Raw genomic sequence first — 24591 nt, 5'->3', positions numbered from 1 at the left:
TGTTCTGTGCCTTTTCATGGTGTGCATTTTGAATGCTATGGTAAAAATGGAAGCCAAAGATGCACTGGGTCTTTGGAAAAGAAAACTATAGTGATTAAAGGGAGGAGAGCTGGGCAGAAGAGAGACGATGAGGTCCTTTTGGACCGTGTGTGTATAAAATATGCTGAATGTTTGTGCCCTGTTACCAGAGTGTTCTCTTGATTCACAGTTCGTCACCTCCTTGCTGAGGCTGGACGTGGCTCTGAAGAGCCGCAGCACTTCTCTCTGGCAGTGTGTTTTGCATACCCACGGGTACGTGGAAGTGACTGAACGGCTTTCTGTAGAGCCACTGCCTGATTGAACATCTCCGTGAGCCTCGGCCTTCCCCAGGAGACCGTGGGGCTCATTGTACTTGTTTTACCAATCACAGAGCTCACCAAGAGGTTGTCCAGGCCCTGGGGGTGAGAGACATAAATTGAGCCTGCCCATCATGAACACACACTTTTTCTGAAGGGTGTTAGCATGGTCTAAGTGAAGTTTGTAAACCACTGATGTAGAAGAGGGAGTAGATGTACATTCTGGTCACAATAGCAACTAGAGTAAATGGGCAAATGGCTTGAGTGAAAGGGAAAAAAATGAGATTGAACAAGAAGAGCAACTGTGGAATTCTTCAGGTTATGACTGCCGTGTGCTTTGAGGCAGTGTGTTTGCATCCTGAGGTCACGTTGTGCATCCATCGTCACACTCGGGACTCTCTGCCTACCCTGTGTTTGCACCAGATTCATCACAAAGCATCAACTGCTGTGCTTCCCTCAACAAACACTGCTCCATGTATACCCACAGGCCCAACTCATTGCTCTAACCATGTCATCCTGACTCACTCAAATTTACCTCGACTCAGATTCTGTTTCTAGGTGAACCTACACATTGTGTGCATGTGTGTGTCTGTGTGTGTGTGTTCATGTGTGCACACGTGTGCACCCCAGGTCAGTTCTAGCAATAATCAAAGAACAGAAACCTATTTTCTCTCATTATTTTCCTAATTTCTACTTGATACCTCATGGCCTTAAATCCACCGACGAATGCTCTTATCCACTCACATTTTGTCACTATCAGCATATATATCCCGTGTGGCCACTGAAAAGGGTCTGTCTTATGTCTGCTTAGGGCTGGAGGCTTGGAGTCACCAACCTAACACAGGATTATTGTTCCGGTTTAGTATTTTAGAGCTGAAATCCCCCCTCACTTTGGGTGTTACGTTTAGCTGCTGAATTGTGCTGACTTCTTCGGAGGGGCAGTTCACAACTTCATGCGATGGCACAGGGCAGTAAAGGCGTAAAGGGTTGAACGGCCGACCTTGAATAAATATGTGTCCATGAAAGCTCTGTGGCTCCCAGCACGCAGGGCCGGAGGCATTGCATGCAGGCACCTGTGGGGAGGAGCATTGGAGGCATTGCATGCGGGCGCCTGTGGGGAGGAGCAGTTGGAGGCATTGCATGCAGGCACCTGTGGGGAGGAGCAGTTTGTGGCAAGCAGACTTTCTACATGGGGAAGGACCAATGTTAGCTGCTCACAAGCACAGGCAGTAGGTTAATTGTCTGCAGAGGTTGTAGAATCAACACTCCCCAGGCTGTCTCTCATCAAACCCCAAAGTCCTTCATTCTAGAGATTTGCCACCAGGGAGAGAAAAACGAGGTAGTTCTCTTACCCATGAACACCTTTGTTTGGTAGAGGCTCCACCAAGACTCTTGTTTTGGGGTAAGATTTGTATGAGATTTCTATCCTAATACAAATGGCTGGGGATGACGCGATGGGGAAGGCGGTAATACTGACTTGTGGCTGCACAGAGCCACCATACTGAGGGCATCAGGCTGATGTTAGGCCTGGAAAACAGGTTTGAAGATTTCAATCTGAATGAATTTCTCACTCTATTTGTTCTATGCTATATGCAAAGCCATCTGACTCTACACGTACATCCTGCCCATGTCTTTGTGGAAGCAGTTGTTTCTCTTTCTCCTATATATCTATGGCAAATACTTACTCCTCCACTTAATACACACACTTTGAGTGGCTGCTGCATGCAAGCATTCCTGTAAGTGATGGTCGGAAAACAGCAGTGAACAAAAGATCCCAACGCTCAGAAGTGAGGAGTCTGGTCATGTTCAGATTATAAGGTCATAGCTAAGATGTTTCCGGGTTTTTTTTTTATTCCTGTCAAACTCTACCAGATACTTAGTGATCTTTCTCATCCAGTTCTGTACACGAGAAATCATTGTGAATTCTTCAAACTACCAAACACCACTGTAACCTAGCATATACTATAATATAATTTCTACTGTAATATGCTATATTGTATATAATACAATAATATCATATGGATGTAACTGAAAACAAAATGCAACCCCACTGCGGGTTAGTAGTAAGTAGAAAGCATCCAAGGTGATTGTAGACCCGGATGTTAGAGTGGTGTGCTGGAGCCAGGGAAGGTGCAGATTCCAAGACATCAATTTCATATCGGCTCTGGGGATAACAGTGCCTGGTGGAAGGCACTGTCTGCAGTTTCTCCAGCTGAGTTTTAGGCCATTTGTTCTATGCTGAAATGCAGGCAGGTGCCTGGGAAGCAGGGGTGGCTGGACTAGGTAATTCACTCTCACTCACTCGTCATGTGAGGTTGTTATCCGAATGTGTGCAGTATTTATTCAAAATTACAGGTGATAAAATGCCACGGACCTAAGAAATTACTCTCAAATGCTAAAGACTTTGGCAGCTGCATCCATGGATTGTCCAGGTTTGGCTGGGCTGTATGATTTTTGTAAATGATGTTTAAGAGCATGTAGCAGGAAATCAAGCCAACTGTGTTTGAATGTGAACCTGCCATGTGAAAGCAGTGACTTTAGAATTGGACACCCCTGGGCTTCTGTTCCTGTTCTATGAAATGGAGGTAATGATTCTCTGTGCCCAGTGTGGTCCTGAGAGTTGAATGAGATGACAGGAGGGGGTGCTTAGCTGAGAGGCTGATGCATAGAAAAGCACTCCCCACAGGGCCGCCAAGCAAAGAGATTTGTGCTGAAGTCAAGTGCTCCATTGGATGTGCTGTACACTCGCTGCATTTGCAGCTGCTGGGAATCGAAAAGGGCTTCTGCTGGGGGCCAGGCGGTGTGGAGGCTCAATGACCTAATGAACAGGATGTCCATTTGGCCGAGATGAGCTGCTCCTGGTGCAGGCCACTAATGGGAAACCAATGTTTACCGGAAACCTGCAAAATCATCCTTTGATAGCTGAGGATGTTGTCTGAGGGTGAGATCAAGCCAAATAGAGCGAAAACAATAGCAAGAACATAAAACTTCCACTTTTATGAATCATTTTTAGCTTTCAACGAAGAGTGATCAATTCATCTTAGCGAGAAGAGCCTTAGGTGGTTGTTTTCTTTAAATCCTTGATGTCTAATTTGTGAAATATTATTTTACAGATGACTTTTTTTTTCAATATTTTTTCCTATGAACAGGCAGTGAAATAATCAGCCAGAGTTTAGTGGGTGACAGACATGCTTTATTTTCTTTCTAATGTGTATCTGATCATGTTGTTGTATATCTGAATACAATATAAAAAAGCTATCTTACTCTCCCTGGGCCACAGAACAACTGGAAAGGAGAAAATAAAGCATTAGGCTTGGCTTTGCAGCTTATGTTTAGCTCCTGGCCATGAGCTGATGGCAGTGAAAAAGGAGGGAAGGAGTGACGGAGTAGCCTGCCTGAGGTTGCACAGCTGTGTCAGGAGCTGATTGAAAGCCGGGCAGCCTGGATCCAGACTCCATGATTTCATCCACCACACTGCACATTTAATTAACAAAAGTATTATTGTGAAGGGGGTGAAGAGGTGATTGAAATAGCACTGGACCTTAAAAAACTGTTGAAGGCTGTTTTATTTGCCTATTGAAGCATGCATTATATTCTTCTTTGAATTATTTAAAAAAACAAACATTGGAGTTCCAGAAGTAATGCACAAATATACAGTTCCAATTAAAAATAAGTATAAAGAGCAGAGAGGTTCTATTATGCAAGAGGAATTTTTCCCTCTGTTACTCATCCACATAATCTTGTTCCTTTCCTTTCAGGCAAGCTCTGTTAACAATTTTAAGTATATTAATCAGACAAATGTAATATATATTTAATCTATGTGTTTTAAATGCATATGTTTGCACATATTACTCTGAGATGTTCTCTGAGGGATTTTCCTATGCATGATTATTCATCACCTCACATTTATTCATCACTAACTCTATGCCAGGCACTTTCCCTGTACCATTCTGAGTAATTAACTCTTACCTGGGGACTACTGTAACAAAAGACATTCACAAGAGAAAAACAAACAGGAGTTTATTAACATGCGTATTTCATAGACACATGGGAGATAGCCAGGGAGCGAGTCATTGTCACTGAGGTGGCTTAGAACTCCAGCTTATATAACATCTTCACAATGAACAATAAAGTTTTAGAGAAGTGACAAGACAAAGATAAAGGACCTGGAATTGTTAGGGAATGAAGACAAATGGGAAACTAATGATAGATCAAGGCTGGTAAGGTTTGTGGTGCACATTCCTCTGCCGCGGTCTCCAGGCTGAGAAGGACATCTAGTTGTTGTCAGTGGTCACCCTTTTCTCTCCCTGACAGAAAGGGGAACAGGGACATTTCTGAACATTTACATCCTGTCTTCAGGCAAAGAGGGCGAGGGCAGAGACTTCTTCTCTGGCCTCTGTATCTGGATTCTCCTCGATTGCCTTCAGTTCAGAGTAATCTTTATGCCAAAACAGCTTATTCTGCACTGGCAACTGAAAATATAGGTATGGTCATTGGTCTCATGAAGCTTATGCTCTGATGGAGGAGGCAGAATTTTTAGTTTAAAGAAAGCAGCAAACACAAATAATGAAAGAAATTGTATAAAATTGTTGTTGTTAATACATTTGAAATGTTTGGTAAAATTCTCCAGTGAAACCATCTGAGTTCAAACACTTATTTTGAGGAAGCTTTTAAATTATGGATCCAATTTATTTAATGGTTAGAGGACCATACAGGTTGTGTTTAATGTAGTTTGAATTTTGGCAGTTTGTGGATTTTGAAGAATTGGTCCACTTCTTTTTAATTGGCAAATTTCTGAGTGTAATATTTTTTATGGTCTCTACCATTATCCTTTTAATGGCTGCAAGAGGTGTAGCAAGATCCTCTGTTTCACTCCTGATATTTGGCGATTTGTGTCTTATTTTTTTTCCTTTGTCATTCTTGTTCAATGTTTACTGTTTGCATTGACTTGAAGAACCAGCATTTTGTTTATTTGATTTTTCCTCTATTGTTTTCTGTTTTCAGTTTCATTAATTTTTGTTCTTATTTTCGTTATTTCCTTCCTTTTGCTGACTTTAGGTTTATTTTGCTTTTCTTTTTCGTGTTGCTTGACATAATAATTTAAATTATTGATTTGAGACCTTTCCTCTTTCCTAATGTAAGCCTTTGCAGCTATGAATTTCTCTCTCAACAATGCTTTAGCTGCATCCCACATATTTTGATATGTTATGTATTCACTTTCATTCAGTTCTGTGTACTTTTAAAATTTTTCCTTTGACATATGTTCTTCACCCATAGATTATTTTGAAGTGTGTTATTTAATTTTCATGTGTTTGGATACTTCCCTTTTGTCTTTCTCTTTTTTATTTCTCTTTTGACTTGTTGTGGTCAAAGAACATACTTCCTTCGTGTGTTTTCAATTATTTTAAAATTCTTGAGATTTATTTTATGCTGCAGGATATGGAATATCTTGGTAAATATTTTACATATGTTGGGAGAAAATGTGGATTCCAATGTTATTGGGTAGAGTTTTCTGTATATGTCAATTAGATTCTGTTGGTGGATTGAGTTGGTCAGATTAATGTTCTTGATAATTTTCTGTCTAATGGTTCTATCAGTTGTTTAAGTAAGGTTTTGATGTTCTCAATGATAGCTATAAATTTGTATCTTTCTTCTTCAGGCCTATTAGTTTTTGCTTCATGTATTTTGATGCTTTTGTTTGGTACATACGTATTTGAGATTGTTATGTCTTCCTAGTGGAACAGTCTTTTTATCATTATTTAATGTCCTTTTGTGTCACTAGTAATTTTTTTCTCTGAAGTCTACTTCATGAAATATTAATATAGACACTACTGCTTTTTCTTAAAATTAATTTTATTTATTTTTTCATACTTTTACTTTCAACCTACCTACCCTGTGAAGATTCTGTGCTGTTGAATTTGATGTGAATTTCTTATAAACAATATGCAGTTGCATCAAGATTTTTAAAAGGTGTGTCTTTTAAATGTATTTAAATCTTTTTTTTTTTTCAAATTTTATTGTAGAATCAGGATACATGTGCAGGTTGGTAACAAAGGTATATGGTGTCATGCTGGGTTGGAGTATGAATGAATCTGTCACCCAGGTAGTGAGCACAGTACCCAATAGGTAGCTTTCAGCTCTTGGCCCGCTCCCTCTCTCCTCTAGTAGTCCCCAGAGTCTGTTGACCCCATCTGTACGTCCATGTGTCCTCTTACTTACATGTAAGAACATGTGGTATTTGATTTTCTGTTTCTGCCTTAGGTCACTTAGGATAATGATCTCCAGCTGCATCCATGTTGTTTAAGGGACACGACTTCATTATTTTTTATGGTTGCATATTATTATATGGTATATATGTACCACATTTTCTTTATCCGATCTAGGTGTTCATGGATACGTAAGTTGACTCCCTGTCATTGCTATTGTGAATAGTGCTGCGATAAACATATGGGTGCATCATATGTCTTTTTCGTAGAATGATTTATTTTCCTTTGAGTATATATCCCGTAATGGGATTGCTGCTGGGTATAATGGTAGTTCTGTTTTTAGTCCTTTGAGAAATCTCTAAACTGCCCTTCACAGTGGCTGAACTAACATTTTCACCAACAGTGTTCCCTTTTCTCTCCAGCCTTGCTAACATCTGTTATTTTTTGACTTTTTAACAAAAGTCATTCTGATTGGTATAAGATAGTATCTCATTGTGGTTTTGATTTGCATTTCTTTGATTACTAGTGATGCTGAGCATTTTTTCACATGTTGTCTTCTTTTAAGAAGTGTCTGTTCTTAACCTTTGCCCATTTTTTCATGGGGTTATTTGTTTTTTGCTTGTTGATTTGTTTAAGTTACTTATAGATTCTGGATATCAAGCCTTTGTCAGATGTATAGTTTGTGAATGTTTTCTCCCATTCCGTAGGTTGTCTGTTTACTCTCTGAAACTATCAAGAGAAACTTGATAGTTTCTCTTGCTATGCAGAAGGTCTTTAATTAGGTTTCACTTGTCAATTTTATTTTGTTGTTGCAATTGCTTTTCAGGACTAAGCCATTCAATTCTTTGCCTTGGCTAATATTGAGAAGGGCATTTCCTAGGTTTTCCTGTTGGATTTTTATAGTTTGAGGTCTTATATTTAAGTCTTTAATCCATCTTGAGTTGATTTTTATATATGGTGATAAATAGGGGTCCAGTTTCAGTCTGCTGCATGTGGCTGGCTGACCAGTTATCCCAGCATTATTTATTGAATAGAGAGTCCTTTTTCCATTGCTTGTTATTGTTGGCTTTGTCGAAGATTAAATGGTTGTAGGTGAGAAAACAACACCTAGTTTTCTGTTCTATAGGTCTATGAGTCTGTTTTCATACCAGTACCATGCATTTTGGTTACTGTAGCCTTGTAATATAGTTTAAAGTTGGGTGATGTGATTTTTGCTTAGGATTGCTTTGACTGTTTAGGCTCTTTTTTGATTCCATATGAATTTTAGAATTATTTATTTAATTCTGTGGAGAAAATGGCATTGGTAGTTTGATAGGAATAGTGTTGAATCTGTAAATCGCTTTGAGCAATATGGCCGTTTTAATGATACTGATTTTTCCTTTGTCCATTTGTTTGTGTCATCTTTGATTTCTTTCATCAGTGTTTTGTTGTTCTCCTTATAAAGCTCTATTCCCTCCCTAGTTAGCTATTTTCCTACATATTTTATTCTTTTTGTGGCTACTGTAAATGGGATTGTGATATTGATTTGGCTCTCAGCTTTGATGTTATTTAAGCCATTTACATTTAAGGTAATTATTAGTATATTAGGAGATACTAGCATTCTAGTTTCCATTATAATATTTATTTTCTCTGTCTCTCATTCCTATGTTTCTTTTTACTTGTTTTCACATGGATTACTTGAATAGTTTTTAGAATTTAATCTTAATTTATTTATAATGTTTTTCAATATCTTGTTTTGTATGATTTTCTTAATGGTTACTGTAAGAATAAATACATATGTAATTAACTTATAGCAGTCTCAATGTTTTACCACATTGAGTAATGTATGGAAACTTTACTTTCATTCAGTTCCCTAGTCTCTCCTTGCCTTTTGAATATAATTATCTTAGGTATTTCCTATATATACATTGAGCACAACATCAGATGGTGTTATGATTCAACCATCAAATACTGTTTAAGAAACTCATGAAAAGATGGATTGTCAATTATATTTTTATTCTTACTCTTACATATTTCCATACTCCTCTTTCTTTTCTGAAGTTCCAGACTTTCCTTTGTTGTCATGTCCTTTCAATTTAGAGAACTTCCTTTAACAACTCCTTAAGGGATATTTCCTAGGCACAAATTTGCTTGATAGTTCTTTAGCTGAGAGTGTTTTTATTTGTCCTTCATTTCTAGAGGTATTTCTACTGAATGTAGAATTCATAGTTGACAGCTCTTTACTTTCAGCACTTGAAATACATTGTCCAATTTCCTTCTAGCATTCATGGTTTTAGATGAGAAGTGTGTTATCATTTGCATTTTTAAAAACTATATGCAATGTGTTATTTGTCTCTGGCTGTTTTTAAGATTTTTTACCGTATTTTTTATGATGATATTTCTGGGTATGGATTTTGTTGGGTTTATTTTACTCGAGGTTTGTTTAGCCTCTTGAATCTGTAGGCTTACATCTTTGACCAAGTTTCAGAAGTTTTCAGCCATTATTTCTTCCAGTACTTTCAATAGTGTTTCAATCCTGTCTCTCTCTTCTCCTTCCAAGATTCTGATAGTGTAAAAATTGACTCTTTTGAAATTGTCATTAGTTCCCTGAGAATGTTTGTTTGTTTATTTATTTATTTTAGAATCTACTTTCTTTTTGTGGTTTAGATTAGGTAAAATAATTTTAATCTGTCCTCAATTATATACAGTCTGTCTTGTGGCATCCTCACTATTAAGCTCATTCAGTGAGTTTTTAAAAATTGTGTTTACCATATTTTACTACAATTTTCATTTAGTTATTTTCTGAGCTTTTTCTTCTTTTAGGAATTTCTTTCAAGAGGATGAATAACTGCTTGTTGAAGCATTTTCATGACAACTGCTTTAAAATCCTTGTCCAACAATTTCAGCATCTGTATCATCTTGATGTTGGCATCTGTCGATCTTCTTTTCCATACATCTTGTGACTTTCTGGTTCTGAACATGATGAGTAATTTGTTTTTTCTTTCTCTTTCCCTCCCTCCCTCCTTTCTTCCCTCCCTCTCTCTCTTTCTCTCTTTCTCTCTCTCTTTCTCTTTCCCTCTCTCTCTCTCTGTCTCTGTCTCCCTTTCTTCCTTGTCTTCTCATCTTGTCTCACCTCACCTCACTCTGTCACCAGGCTGGAGTGCACTGGTGCAGTCTCAGCTCATTGCAACCTTTGCCTCCCAGGTTCATCCGATTCTCCTGCCTCGGCCTCCTGAGTATCTGGGACTACAGGCATGCACCACCACGCCCAGCTAATTTTGTATTTTTAGTAGAGACAGGTTTTCACCATGTTGGCCAGGATGGTCTCTATCTGTTGACCTCATGATCTGCCCACTTGGCCTCCCAAATAGCTGGGATTACAGACGTGAGCCACTGTGCCTGGCCATGTTTTTTGGTTTGTTTTTCTTTCTTTTTTTTTTTTTGAGACAGAGTCTCACACTATTCTCCAGGCTGCAGTGTGGTGGCGTGATTTCAGCTCACAGCAACTTCCACCTCCCAGGTTAAAGTGATTCTCCTGCCTCAGCCACCTGTGTTGCTGGAATTACAGGTGCCCACCACTGTGCCTGGCTAATTTTTGTATTTTTAGTAGAGACGGGGTTTCACTGTTTTGGCCAGGCTGGTCTCAAACTCCGGGGCCTCTTGTGATCTGCCCATCTCAGCCTCCCAGGGTCCTGGGATTACGGCCATCAGCCGCCGCACCTAGCCAGCATGATGAGTAATTTTCTATTGTAGACTGAAGGTTTGGATATTACATTGTGAGACTCTGGTTCTGTGTATTCTTTTTTCACAGGCATCTCCCTGTGGAGGTGTAGTTGGAAGGCCCCATGACGCTGAATGCTCAGCGTCCCTTCAGTCCCATGGACACCAGCCTTGCAAGAGTGGAGCAGCAACCCGATGTCTCACTGCAGATGGGGGCAGTGGCATTTCAGCTCCATCCTAGCCCTGCTAATACATTCCTGACATTCCTGGTCACTTCTTTTGTCTGATTTCTTCCTCTTATAAATAACACCCTCTTCCTTATACCACTGTTAGGCATCCTTTATGTTTGAGTGTCACCAAGACCTTGCTCCCTGCTCCCCTCAGCCTCCATCACCAAGACTTTGCTCCCCTCAGCCTCCATCACCAAGACCTTGCTCCCCTGCTCCCCTCAGCCCTCCATCACCAAGACCTTGCTCCCCTTCTCCCCTCAGCCCTCCATCACCAAGACCTTGCTCCCTGCTCCCCTCAGCCTCCCAGAGCCCTCCTGCTCCTGCTCTTTCTCTCCAGGCCCTGGCCCAACTTGCTGTCTGCTCAAACTGTGCACACTGTGAGCTGCTGGGAGCTCTCTCAGGGCTCAGCCTTGCCATTTCTTTGCTTAAAATGCCAAAGTATCTTCCTATTGCCTATCAAATTATGTATAACCTCCTTCCTAGGGAATTAAGGGCTCTTGTTTCTAAAATATGTTCTAAACTGCCTCTCTGCCTTTTCTCTTTTAAAGTGAAAACCTCACAGATCAGTATATTTATAGGAAGACCTTATTATGTAATTTAATAATAATTCCTACTTGGATCCTCTGTGGCAGGTACTGTGTTATGTCCTAACAGACATCATTTAATTAATCTTCATAATAATCCAATGAAATATCAGACACAAAGAAGTTAAGACTTCGGGCTCTGCGGTTGTCAGCCCCCGGTGCAAATCCCGTCTGGACTGTAGCTCTTCCTCCTAAATATGGGCAGTAGCCTCAGGATTGTTGTGAAGCCTAAAGAAGGTAATGTGTAAGAGCTTCCAGCATGAGGTGCTGTGCACAGTGAGCATTCAGTAGGTAATGTGGTTGCTGCTGTTGCCAATGTTTAGCGTTATTGCCGTGCTTTAGAGTGAGGCCCAGTGAGGTGAAGCAAGTAGCCCAAGAACACACAGCTATGAAGTAATAAAAGGTGGATGTCACACTCTGCAGCGTTAAAAGCACAGCGTGTGAAAAGGAATGGATGGGACCATCCTTCACGTTCCTCCCAGGTATCTACAGACAGGCCCTGATTTATGCTGGTTTGAATTGTGATTTTTTAAATTTAATCTTGGGTTTATTGGTATATTAAATGCATTTTGGATTCCTGATACTTTGGACTTATGATGGATTTATTGGGATGTATCTCCATCAGAAGTCAAGGAGCATCTGTACTTATATGAAAACTCTAGACCAAAGACTGAAGTACACTTTTCATTTAAAATTCAATGTTAGCTATCCGCTTCTGCCCCAAGCAGCTTTCACGATGCAACTTGCCTTTTTGATCCATTATGTGAGCAAGAAGTTTGTGTTCACAGAAGGGCTTTTTGAGAATACTAATGGCGCTCTCCATCACAACTTAAGCAGCCACTCTATTTCCTTTAATATCATCAGTGCCATGTGAATGAGAGAGCCACTGCATGAGCCCTGGAGGCAGTGACCTTCAGGGTTGATGTGCTTAGGATTGGGGTGATGTTGAGCGGTGCATTTAGAAGTAAACATCACACTTGCATTTTTTTTTTTTTTTTGTAAACTGTCTCAAAAGAAAGAATTAAGGATAAATATTGCTTGGCACAGTTTTAGAAGGAATGGTACCAGCTCCTGTTTGTACCTCTGGTAGAATTCGGCTGTGAATCTGTCTAGTCCTGGGCTTTTTTTTGATTTGTGTAATTACTGCCTCAATTTCAGAACTTGTTATTGGTCTATTCAGGGATTCAGCTTCTTCCTGGTTTAGTCTTAGGACTTTAGTGTATGTGTCCAGGAATTTATCCATTTCTTCTAGGTTTTCTAGTTTATTTGTGTAGAAGTGTTCATAGTATTCTCTGATGGTAGTTTGTATTTCTGTGGGATTAGTGATATCCCCTTTATTATTTTTCTTGTGTCTATTTGATTCTTCTCTCTTTTAATCTTTGTTAGTCTGGCTAGCGGTCTATTTTGTCAGTCTTTTCAAAAAGCCAGCTCCTAGGTATAGGACATAGGCATGGGCAAAGACTTCATGACTAAAACACCAAAAGCAATGGCAACAAAAGCCAACATTGACAAATGGGATCTAATTAAACTAAAGAGCTTTTGCACAGCAAAAGAAACTATCATTAGAGTGAACAGGCAATCTACAGAATGGGAGAAAAATTTTGCAATCTATCCATCGGACAAAGGGCTAATATCCAGAATCTACAAGGAATTTAAACAAATTTACAAGAAAAAAACAACCCCATCAAAAAGTGGGCAAAGGATATGAACTGACATTTATCAAAAGAAGACATTTATGCAGCCAAAAAACATATGAAAAAAGATCATCATCACTGGTCATTAGAGAAATGCAAATCCAAACCACAATGAGATGCCATCTCATGCCAGTTAGAATGGTGATCATTCAAAAGTCAGGAAACAACAGATGCTGGAGAGGATGTGGAGAAATAGGAACGCTTTGACACTGTTGGTGGCAGTGTAAATTAGTTCAACCATTGTGGTGATGTGTGGTGATTCCTCAAGGATCTAGAAGCAGAAATACCATTTGACCCAGCAATCCCATTACTGGGTATATACCCAAAGTATTATAAATCGTTCTGCTATAAAGATACATGCCCACGTGTGTTTATTGCAGCACTATTCACAATAGCAAAGACTTGGAACCAATCCGAATGCCCATCAATGATAGACTGGATAAATAAAATGTGGCACATATATACCATGGAATACTGTGCAGCCATAGAAAGAATGAGTTTATGTCCTTTGCAGGGACATGGATGAAGCTGGAAACCAACATTCTTAGCAGACTAACACAGGAACAGAAAACTAAACATCACATGTTCTCACTCATGAGTGGGAGTTGAACAATGAGAACCCATGGGCACAGAGAGGGGGATATCACACACTGGGGCCTTTTGGGGGTTGGGGGACAAGGGGAGGATAGCTTAAGAGAAATACCTGATGTAGGTGATGGATTGGTGGATGCAGCAAACCACCATAGCATATATATACCTGTGTAACAAACCTGCACGTTCTGTACACGTATCCCAGAACTTAAGTATTTAAAAAGAAAAGAATTAAAGATAAATAGAGCCAAAGGTTACTGGAACAAAGGAACCACATGTTGACAGACTGCTTGGTTTTTTATTGTGGTGTTAGGAGAGCCATTATGTGAGTCTGGTCCTGGAAGTGATGTACTCTTCTTTTAAATGAATTTGTTCCTTACTGCAACAAAACAAGATTTCCCAGAATATTTCTCAATGTTAGGATTAACTTGATTCCCATTTGATGGAATGCGAGTGGAAGAGAATGTGTTCCCCAGTGGGAGGGTGAGGACTCTCGCCCAGAGTGAAATAGCCACTGGAGTAGTTTGGATATTGGTCCCTTCCAAATCTCAAGCTGAACGTGATCCCCAGGGGCCTCGCGGGGGGTGTTTGGGTCATGGAGGTGGATCCCTCATGAAGGGCTTGGTGTCCTCCCAGTGGTAATTGGTGAATTCTTGTTCTATGAGTTTACGAGAGCCTGGCGTCTGTCTTGCTCCCTCTCTCGCCAGGTGATGTGCCTGCTCCCCCTTCCTATCCACCATGAGTAAAAGCTTCCCAAGGCCTCACCAGAAGCCAAGCAGATGCCAGGCAGATGCCAAGCAGAAGCCAATGCCTTGTAGAACCATAAACCAAATAAACCTTTTTTTCATATTAATTACCCAGTCTCAGATATTTCTTTATAGCAATGCAAAATAGACTAAGAAACTTACCCTTTAAAGTTTTTTGTCTGGTTTGTATTTTGTTTTGTCTTTTCTTTTTTCCTTCTTCCTTCCTCCCTCCCTCCCTCCTTCCTTCCTTCCCTCTTTCCCTTCACCCATTTCTCTTCCCTTCGTCCTTCTCTCTTTCCCTTCGTCCTTCTCTCTTTCCCTTCATCCTTCTCTTTCCCTTCATCCTTCTCTCTTTCCCTTCGTCCTTCTCTCTTTCCCTTCATCCTTCTGTTTCCCTTCATCCTTCTCTCTCTCCCTTCCTTCCTCCCTCTATTCCTCTCTTCCTGGATTTCTCCTTTCCTTCCTCCCTTACGTTCTCCCTCCCTTCCTCCTTCCTTCTTTCCTTCCTTTCTTTCCAGAATCCTAAAGCTTTGCCTCTGCCTCTGCCAAACAAAAAGTAAAACAAAGCAACAAGTGGGATTAATGTTTACCCGCTGCTCTGTGGCCACTAAAATAAGTTGCAGTGGGTATAGAACAGTAATGTTTGTTGACTGACATTGCCTATGTGCGGTTACTGACCTGTGAACTTTAAATTTAGTTTACGTGGGGGCAGGCATGGCTGTCACACTCACCCTAAATCTTCTGGCTATAACAGAGGTGGAATTCCATGAGCCCTATTAGAAACACTGCCTTCTCATTCTTCACTCTTAAAATACATGCTTCCTTTTGGGAGTTTTACATGAAGTAAAATGAAAATATCATCTATGTATTTCCAGGGTGGGCCTTTGAATCAAGAATGCAGGCTGTTCCTGCCCTGTGTTAGGTGCTGTGTGCAACCTCGCCTCTCCAGGTGCCCCAGACACATTACTGAATACAGCAGGGACAGACCCCTCCTTCGCAGAGCTCATTTTCTGGCACAGGCAAAGTTTACCCTTTTCACCTCTTAGAGGAGGAGGTTGGCAAAGTTTTTCTGTAAAGGGCCAGATAATAAATCCTTGAGATGTGTGGAGCAGTGGGTTTCCATGGCACCTACTGCGGCCAGCAGTGAAAGCAGCTGTAGCTTATGTGCAATGATGGGCATGGTGACATCCCAATAACATTTTACTCACAAAAGCTGGCCTCAGGGTGAACTCAAGCCCAGGTGTGCTACCTGTAGGTTATAGTCTTCACTCCTGACAGAAGTCCTTATTTAAGGCCTCTAGATTTTCTTCACTATAAATGTTTTATTGAGGCTGCCTACCCTCCCAACTGCTTTGAGCTGTCTCCAGCTTTTTAGCTCATCCATACTTCATGAGACACAAAGAACAGCATGTCTGCATTCTGTATACAGATACTCAGCCTTCTCCATGCCCTGCCTCTGAAATAGTCTCCATTAATCTGAACGAATGTAGAGTAGGGGAAAGAAATAGAGCAGAATATTTGTGTTTAGCCCTTGTCTGCTTGGCTAACAGTGTCTGCTTTGATTTCTCAAGAAGACTTTAAAAAGAAACCATTCTCTGTTGAGCACCTGTTGAGTTCTGGGAGTGTGCTGAGTCCTCGGAATACACAGCTGCAGGACACAGCTTCCTAACCCTCAAGTATGGACAGGTCAGGGCGCGAGTTAGACAAGCAGATACTCAGCAGAGGTGAACACAGGGAGATTGGCGGACAGAGCTCAACATCCAATGCCAGTGGGGCAAGGGGAGTGAGGGGAGGTGTGTGTGAGAGAGAGAACCACAGAGAGAGGGAGAAGAGAGAAGAAGAGGAGAGAGAGGAGAGAGAAGAGAGAGGGAGAAAGAGAAGGAAAAGTAGGATGAGGAGGAAAACAGAGGGAAATAAAGGAGGAGAAAGTGAGAGGGAGGGAGGAGGGAGTGTGCGCTGAGGAGAAGCAGCGGAGATTTCCATTAAGGGGCTGTAACACTTCCATCTTGAGAGCTGGATTAGTCCAGAGAGGAGGCGCTGTTACGTGGCATCCCTGTAGGGTGTGTAGGACCTGGCTTCAGCCAAGCCACGTGGGGTTTAGGTCACAGAGGATGTGGGTCTCTGGTCTTTTATCCTTTTATTCCCCTTTTAGTGCTGTTTAGAGTTGGAATAATAATGAACTTATAATTCTAAATAATTGTAGATATAAAAGTAAGTAATTTAGATACAGATAAAAATGTGATATTATGTGTTAAAATGATACAGAATATATCAAATTAAATTGAATGGCAGAGAGTAAACATGAAGTTAAAAGTAGCAATTTGCACATCAGGAAACAGAAAATCTAAGAGCTGAATTCTGTAAAATAGACAAGTTTGTTGTAAGTTTAATTCATTAAAAGAGCAAAAATGTAAACACAAATATACATGAATACCATCATACAAGTATATTCAGCATCATTTCATTGGCAGTTTTCATTTTGCTATCACCTTTTTACTTCCTTTCCCCATCTCCTCTCTGCTTCCATCTTCTAACTTTCTTTTCTCCAAGAGGACCAATGGAAGTAACCCAATGTATACCCTTTCATACATTTCTCTATAATCATATAATCCTACACAAAGACGTATACCCATATATATTTTTTGTTTCCTTTTTATAAGGTTAGATTCTTATTAAAGATATTTTTCTATACATTCATTTTATTTTGTTTCACTTAGCAGTACATCTTGGTCAATCCTTCAGGTCAACAGACACAGAAATCATTCATTCTTTGTAACGGCTACCCGCTTTCAGTTTTCCCCACTACCAGTAATGCTACATGAAACATCTTTGTTTGTATTATACTATGTGTCTCTGTCGAAGGTATTTATGGCATTTGCATTGCTGGCTGGAAGCACGTTTGTCAATTTGAATAGATTGGCAGGTTGCTTTCCAGGAGAGATGCGGTAATTCACATTCCCACCTGCTCTGTGTAAATGTGACCATTTCCCTACATCTGCACCAGCAGTTGGCATTCTTATTTTAAGATGTTCCAGTTTTATCAGTGAAAAACTGGTGTCTTATTATTGCTTTATTTTGAATTTTTTGGCTTCTTAGGTTCAGCATTATTTCTTATGTTAATTGGTCATTTGAATTCATCTTCCATGAATTGCATATCATATTCTTACCCATATACCTCTTTTCTCTTTTATATGGTTTTATTATCGAGGAAATGCTCTTTGACTATTATGAATATTTACTCTTTATCTGTTATGTATTTTATGAAATTATTTCCTCAGTCTCTCATTTCCTTTATGATCATACACAATTTTTAGTTTTTATGTGGTAAAATATGTTCATTTCCCTCTGTATGTTCGTTCCCTTCAAGACATATATCCTGTCTTGGCTAATAGGATATCCCTCTCCTAATGGTTACACAGTACTTCTACCTGGTTGTCTTCCACAGTATTTATTGTTCTAACTTTTTACCACTAAGTCTTTAATCTAAATGGAACTGTTTTACCTTTCCAACTTTTAGGTTCAGAGGGTACATGTGCAGGTTTGTTATGCGGGTAAATTGCATGTTACAGGGATTTGGTGTACAAATAATTTTGTCACCCAAGGAATCAGCATAGTACCCAACAGGTAGTTTTCCACTTCTCACCTTCCTCCCACCCTCCACCCTCAAGTAAGCCCCAGTGTCTATGGTTCCCTTCTTTGTGTCCATGTGTTCTCAATGTTTAGCTCCCAATTTTAAGCGATAACATGCAGTATTTAGTTTTCTGTTCCTGAGTTAACTCACTTAGGATAATGGCCCCCAGCTCCATCCATGTTGCTGCAAAGGACATGATTTCATAGCTGCAGGTATTCCATGATATGTACATACCACTTTTTCTTTATCCAGTCCACTGTTAAGCATCTAGGTTGATTCCATGTTTTTGGCATTGAGAGTAGTGCTGTGATGAACAAGCACATGCATGTATCTTTATGGTAGAATGATTTATTTCTCTTTGGGTCTATACCCAGTAATGGGATTGTTGGGTCAAATGATAGTCTGTTTTAAGTTATTTGAGAAATCTCCAGAAAGCTCTCTATAGTGCCTGAACTAATTTACATTTCCCAGTAGTATGTGTTCTCTTTTCCTTGCAACCTCATCAGCACCTGTTACTTTTTTGACTTTTTAATAACAGCCATTCTGACGGGTGTGACTTGGTATCTCATTGTGGTTTTGATTTGCATTTCCCTAACAAGTAGTGATATTGAGCATTTTTTCTATATGCTTGTTGGCTGCGTGCATGTCTTCTTTTGAGAGGTGTCTGTTCATATCCTTTGAATATTTTTTAATGGAGTTGTTTTTTTTTTTTCTTGTTGATTTGATTAAGTTCCTAATTAAGGAACTTAAGCTTCTGAAAGTTCGGCCTTTGTCAGGTGTATAGTTTGTGAATATTTTTTCCCATTGTGTAGGTTGTCTGTTTACTCTGTTGATAGTTTCTTTTGCTGTGCATAAACTCTTTAGTTTTGTTAAGTCTCACTTGTCCATTTTTGTTTTTGTCGCAATTGCTTTTCAAGTCTTTGTCATGAAGTCTTTGCCACGGCCCATACAGTGTTTCTTGGATTTTCTTCTAGAGTTTATATAGTTTTGGGTTTTACATTTAAGTCTTTAATCCATCTTGAGTTGATTTTTATATGTGATGAAACAAAGGGATCCAGTTTCAATCTTCTGCATGTGGCTAGCCAGTCATCCCAGCACCATTTGTTGAATAGAGAGTACTTTCCCTATTGCTTGGTATTGTCAGCTTTGTTGAAGATCAGATGGTTGTAGGTGTGCAGCTTTATTTCTGGGTTCTTTAACCTGTTGCATTGGTCTGTCCGTTTTTGTACCAGTACCACGCTGCTTCACTTAGAGTTATAGTATAGTTTGGAGTGGTAGTGTGATGCTTCCAGCTTTGTTCTGTTTGCTTAGGATTGCTTTGGCTATTCAGACTCTTTTTCAGTTCCAAATGAATTTTAGAATTGTTTTTTCTAATTCTGTGAAAAAAAGTGTTATTGGTAATTTGATAGGAATGACATTGAATCTGTAAATTGCTTTGGGCAGTATGGCCATTTTAACAATATTGATTCTTCCCATCCATGAGCATAGAATGTTTTTTCATTTGTTTGTGTCATCTCTGATTTCTTTCACCAGTGTTTTATGATTCTCATCGTAGAGATCTTTCACCTCCCTATCCAGCTGTATTTCTGCATATGTCATTCTTTTTGTGGCCGTTGTGAATGAGATTGCACTCTTTATTTGGCTCTCAGCGTGAGTGTTATTGGTGTGTAGAAATGCTACTGATTTTTTGTACATTGAGTTTTGTATCCTGAAACTTTGATTAAGTTGTTTATCAGATCTAGGAGTCTTTGGGCAGAAACGATGGCATTTTCTAGGTATAGAATCATATAGTCTGTGAAAATGATAGTTCAACTTTTTTTCTTCCTATTTGTGTGTCTTTTTTTTTTCTATGCCTTTTATTTCTTTCTTTTGCCAGATTGCTCTATCTGGCACTTCCAGTACTATGTTGAATAGCAGCGGTGAGAGAAGGCATCCTTGTCTTGTTCTGGTTTTCAAGAGGATTGCTTCCAGCTTTTACCCATTCGGTATGATTTTGGCTGTGGATTTGTCATAGATGGCTCTTATTATTTTGAGATATGTTCCTTCAATGCCTAGTTTGTTCAGGAGTTTTAACAAGAAGGGATGTTGAATTTTACAGAAGGTTTTTTTCTGTCTCTATTGAGATGATCATGTGCTTTTTTTTTTTTAGTTCTGTTTATGTGATGAATCACATTTATTGATTTGCATATGTTGAAGCAATGTTGCTTCCCAGGAATAAAGCATACTTGATTGTAGAGGATTCGCTTTTTGATGTGCTACTGGATTCGGTTTGCTAGTATTTTGTTGAAGATTTTTCATCTATGTTCATCAGGTGTATTGGCCTGAAGTGTTCTTTTTGTTGTTGTTGCTGTATCTCTGCCTGGTTTTGGTATCAGAATGATGCTGACCTCATAGAATGAGTTAGGGAGGAATCCTTCCTCCTTGATTTTTTTGGAATAATTTCCGTAGAGTTGGTACAAGCTATTCTTTACATATCTGGTAGAATTCAGCTCTGAATTCACTTGCACCAGGGCTTTTCCTGGTTGGTAGGGTTTTTTTTTTTTAATGACGGATTCAATTTGGGAACTTGTTATTGGTCAATTCAGGTTTCAATTTCTTCCTGGTTCAATCTTGGGAGGCTGTATGTTTCCAGGAATGTATCCATTTCTTCTGGATTTCCTAGTTTGTGTACATAGAGGTGTTCATAACAGACTCTGAGGGTGTTTTTAATTTCTTTATGCTTGGTGGTAATGTCTCCTTTGTCATTCCTGATTGTGTGTTTTTGGATCTTCTCTTTTTAAAAATTAGTCTAGCTACTTGTCTGTCAATGTTGCTTATTCTTTCAAAGAACCACCTTTTATTTTTATCAATCTTTTGTAAGGTTTCTCTCACCTCCATTTCGTTCATTACAGCTCTGACTTTGGTTATTTCCTGTCTTGTGCTAGCTTTGGAATTGGTTTACTCTTGTTTTTCTAGTTCCTCTAGTGTGATGTTAGGTTGTTAATTTGAGATCTTTCTAACTTTTTGACGTGCACATTTAGCACTATCAACTTTCCTCTTAACAGTGCTTTAGCTGCGTCCCAGAGATGTGGCATGTTGTGTTTTTGTTTTCATTAGTTTCAAAGAATGTCTTGATTTCTGTCTTAATTTCCTTCTTTACCCAAAAGTCATTCCGGGGCAGATTATTTAATTTCCATCTAATTGTATGGTTTTGAGAGACTTTCTTGGTATTTATTTCTATTTTTATTGTGATGTGGTCTCAAAGTGTGGCTGGTATGATTTCGTTTTTTGGAATTTGTTGAGAATTGCTTTATGGGTTTAGCATATGGTAAATTTTAGAGTACGTGGCATGTGCATATGAGAAGAATGTATATTCTTTTATTGGCTGCAGTGTTCTGTACATGTCTTTTAGGTCCATTTGATCAAGTGTTGGATTTTTATCCCGAGTATCTTTGTTAGTATTCTGCCTTGATTATAGGTCTAATACTGTCAGATGGGGGTTGAATTATTTCACTATTATTTTGTGCGATTATCTAAGTGATTTTGTCAGTCTCTACAGACTTGTTTTATGAGTCTGGGTGCTCCAGTTTTGGGTGCATATATATTTAGGATAGTTAAGTGTTTTTATTGACTGGAACCCTTTATTATTAGGTAATACCCTTCTTTATCCTTTTGATCATTGTTGGTTTAAAGTCTGTTTTGTCTGAAATAAGAGTAGCAACCTGTGTTCTTTTGTTGTTTTCTGCTTGTCTGATAGATTTTTCTTCATCCCTTTACTTCGAGCCTGTGGGGGTCACTGTATGTGAGAGGCCTCTTGAAGTTGGCTTTTGCTTCTTTGTCAAAGACGCCACACTGTGCCTTTTGAGTGGGGTGTTGAGCCCATTTACGTTTAAGGTTAATAACAATATGTGCAGATTTGAGCCTGTCATCATGTTGTTAGCTGGTGGTTATGTAGACTTGATTGTGTAGTTGCTTTATAGTGTCAGTGGTTTATCTCCTCCTTCTGTTCTTGGACTAGCAACCAAGAAACAAAGCACCTAGCATGAGTGCCTTGGGCTCACCAACACTGTAATTCAGGACAAAACCCTTGTAATTTTGCAAATGGTGGGGTTTTTAAATAGGCTGGACTTCAACACCTTGTTTTCTAAAAAGGAAAAATATAACCATGTCCAAGACCTAGCTTTTCTCACAAGTGAAGTAACTGAGATAGGTCCAAGGGAAATATTCCAAAGCAGTGGATTCTGAAGTCAAGCCTTCCAAAGATTCACATTTTGAAAGCTCTACGAATTTAGGAGAGTCCTCCAGGAAAATTTGTTGCCCACCGAAGGGCTTCTTTGTGTAGGTACCATTAATCCTAAGGAAATAATTAAAATACAGCCTCTAGTGGAAAATTCTATCCACTGACAACTGACGGATTGTCAGTGGACAAGCTTCAGATCTTACGATGCGACAGCAGTATCTCTGCACAGCACGTGGACGGCTGTGGGGGCATCGGGGGCACAGATGTGGTAAGAAGAGCAGCCTGTGTTGGCACAGCTCCTTTGCTAGTGCTCAGGGTGCTGAGGTATTCACTCAGGGGAGGATCCAAGGGCTTGGGAAGGGCAATCATGAGGGGCCCCTGTGCACATCCCAGGCCTTGCATTTCTGCAGACCTCCTGCCCTGAGCCACTGAGAATCATGCAGGCTATAGGAGTTCCCTCTCTGAGTCTCCACTTTAGGGAAAAGACATCGTAAGTTACAGAAACAGGACAACCAGGGATGCCCTCCTTAGCAAGCTTCATGTAGGGAAGTGGCCCAGGACTTGTTGCGACAGACCTGAGGGCAAGTGCCTTGTGATGCTGGGATCAAGGTACAATGTCATGGGATACCTTCAACCAGGGCCTCTCCCACTGAACCTCTTGAGCAAAGGTGGTAGGGGCACCCCAGGGTTTCACCTTCCGCTCCTTGGCTAGTTTGTCATCGAAATGGCAAAGCTGAGCCAGGAACCCATCACTGGGGCTGATCTCATAGTTCTGCCTTATGATACTCAGGAGGGACTTGATGTCCAACTTCTGACACATCATGAGGTACATGATAACTAGAGCTGGAGATGGCTGTAACTTCCCAGCACTGGACGAGCACCTGACCATTCTTTTGAGCCAAGGCCTGGTTAGTGAAGTCTGTAGCCCTTTCAAAGTAGGTGCTGAGGTTGAACTCCTACACTTCTTTGGCCTTGATGCCCAGGTAGGTGATGCCATGGTCCTTGGAGAAGTTGGCATTGTTTATGTGCATGAAAGACCTGCCCTCAGTGGTGTTCAGGACATGAATAATGCCCAGTTTCTGAAGCTTGGGGATCTCCCGAGCCACAGATGTGTTGCCCATGTAAATCCTCAGGGTGACCTCATTGCAGGGCTGGCCTGGGAGGCTGTAGCAGCCACTGCTGTCTGAGAGCGGGTCATTGAGATGCTTCATGGAGCGTTTCGAAAGGGCCAGGCACGCTGAGCAGGAGCCAGCAAGGGGGAGTCTGGCAGGCCCTTTTGTCCTTTTTAATTCACTGAAGTTTTCCTGCCAAATAAACGAATGCCTGGCACATCACAGGAGATCAATGTGTGTGAAGTGAATGAATGAATGAGTGCTGCTAAGAGCCAGAAATTAATCTAGAGGTCAGTGGGAAGCCACAGACGCATCCTGTGCAAAGAAACTAATATAATCTGGTCTGAATGTTGGGAGGACACCGCAGAGTAACCCTGGCCACACGTACAATTCCACATCTGCTTACGAAGAGACTGAAGAAAAAGAGACAGAAACTCACCCCGGTTCAGAGCCATCGATGCCTGAGCCTGGCGGGCCTTGTTGCTGACGCTTCCTCCCCACATGCAAATGCAGACAGAGGCCAGCACGGCTGCTCAGAGCGCACACAGCTCACCGTGGCTGCAACGGAGATCCGTGTCTGGGAGGGACTTTGGAACATTTGTATCATTGTCCTGATGACTGGCCATCACTCACAGCACCCACGTGCTGTCCGAGACAGAATGGAGGGTCCTGTCGTCCAAAGAAGGAGTTCAGGCCTGCCAGGCCAAACAGAGTGGTTCTGAGCAGCGCGCAGATGAGGCCCCTTTCTGGGTAGTGGGAAGCAGTGTTCTTAAGCACTAGGAAATGCTCTTTCTCTTGCTTTTCTTCTTTCTTTTTCTTGTTTCTTTTCTTTTTTCTCTTTTCTTTTCTTTTCTCCTTCCTTCCTTCCTTCCTTCCTTCCTTCCTTCCTTCCTTCCTTCCTTCCTTCCTTCCTTCCTTCCTTCCTTCCCTCCCTCCCCTCCCTCCCTCCCTCCCTCCCTCCCTCCCTCCCTCCCTCCCTCCCTCTCCTTCCTTTCCTTCCTTTCTCTCCTTTCTTTTTTTTTTGAGACAGAGTCTCCCTCTGTTGCCCAGACTGGAGTGCTGTGATGCTATCTCGGCCCGGCCGATATTTCTTAACAGTTTTGGTTTACACAAGCAATGTAAGAGGAAGAAGCCTCTGAGGCCAGAAACCTGGGTCAGGGCTGCCCTTAAGATAAGGAATGGCCCCAGCACCCAGCAGGGGCACCACACATGAGCCTGTTCCCTTGGATGCTGGGCCATGCCCAGGTGGGCGGGCCTCCCCGGTCCTACACAGGGCAGCTGTCTCTGGAGGCCACCAGAGCAAGGCCACAGGAACCCTAGGAGGGGGAGTTTTCTGGTGACTGGGGCAGCTGTAAGAGAATGCCACAGACTGGGGGCTCAAACAGCACACATCTCCTGTTTCACAGTGCTGGAGGCAGGAAGTCCAAGATCTAGATGTCAGCCGGATTGGTGTTTCTGAGGCCTTTCTCCTTGGCCTGCAGACAGCCACCTTCCTGCTGTGTCCTCACACGCAGGTGCATCCCTGGCGTACCTCTGCATGTCCT

General features: G+C 40.9%; 1 protein-coding gene and 1 pseudogene across 3 annotated transcripts in view; one reads left to right on the top strand and one right to left on the bottom strand.

Annotated features, from left to right (window-relative positions):
* Positions 1 to 24591, top strand: part of GABRG3 (gamma-aminobutyric acid type A receptor subunit gamma3) — a 570535-nt gene that overhangs the window by 215746 nt on the left and 330198 nt on the right. The window contains exon 1 of one of the 3 annotated variants that reach the window (XM_050796151.1): positions 1576 to 4819. The exons of the other annotated variants lie outside the window; for them this stretch is intronic. The gene's annotated coding sequence lies outside the window, so the exon portion shown is untranslated. Of the gene's footprint in view, positions 1 to 1575; positions 4820 to 24591 lie in introns of those variants that run through there. 3 annotated transcript variants of the gene reach the window in all.
* Positions 4691 to 24586, bottom strand: LOC126958388 (dual specificity protein phosphatase 3-like; annotated as a pseudogene).

Source organism: Macaca thibetana, chromosome 7, assembly GCF_024542745.1.
Source record: "Macaca thibetana thibetana isolate TM-01 chromosome 7, ASM2454274v1, whole genome shotgun sequence".
Classification (NCBI taxonomy): Eukaryota; Metazoa; Chordata; class Mammalia; order Primates; family Cercopithecidae; genus Macaca; species Macaca thibetana.
The sequence above is the reverse complement of the archived record's forward strand: the minus strand, read 5'-3'. Positions and strand labels throughout refer to the sequence as shown.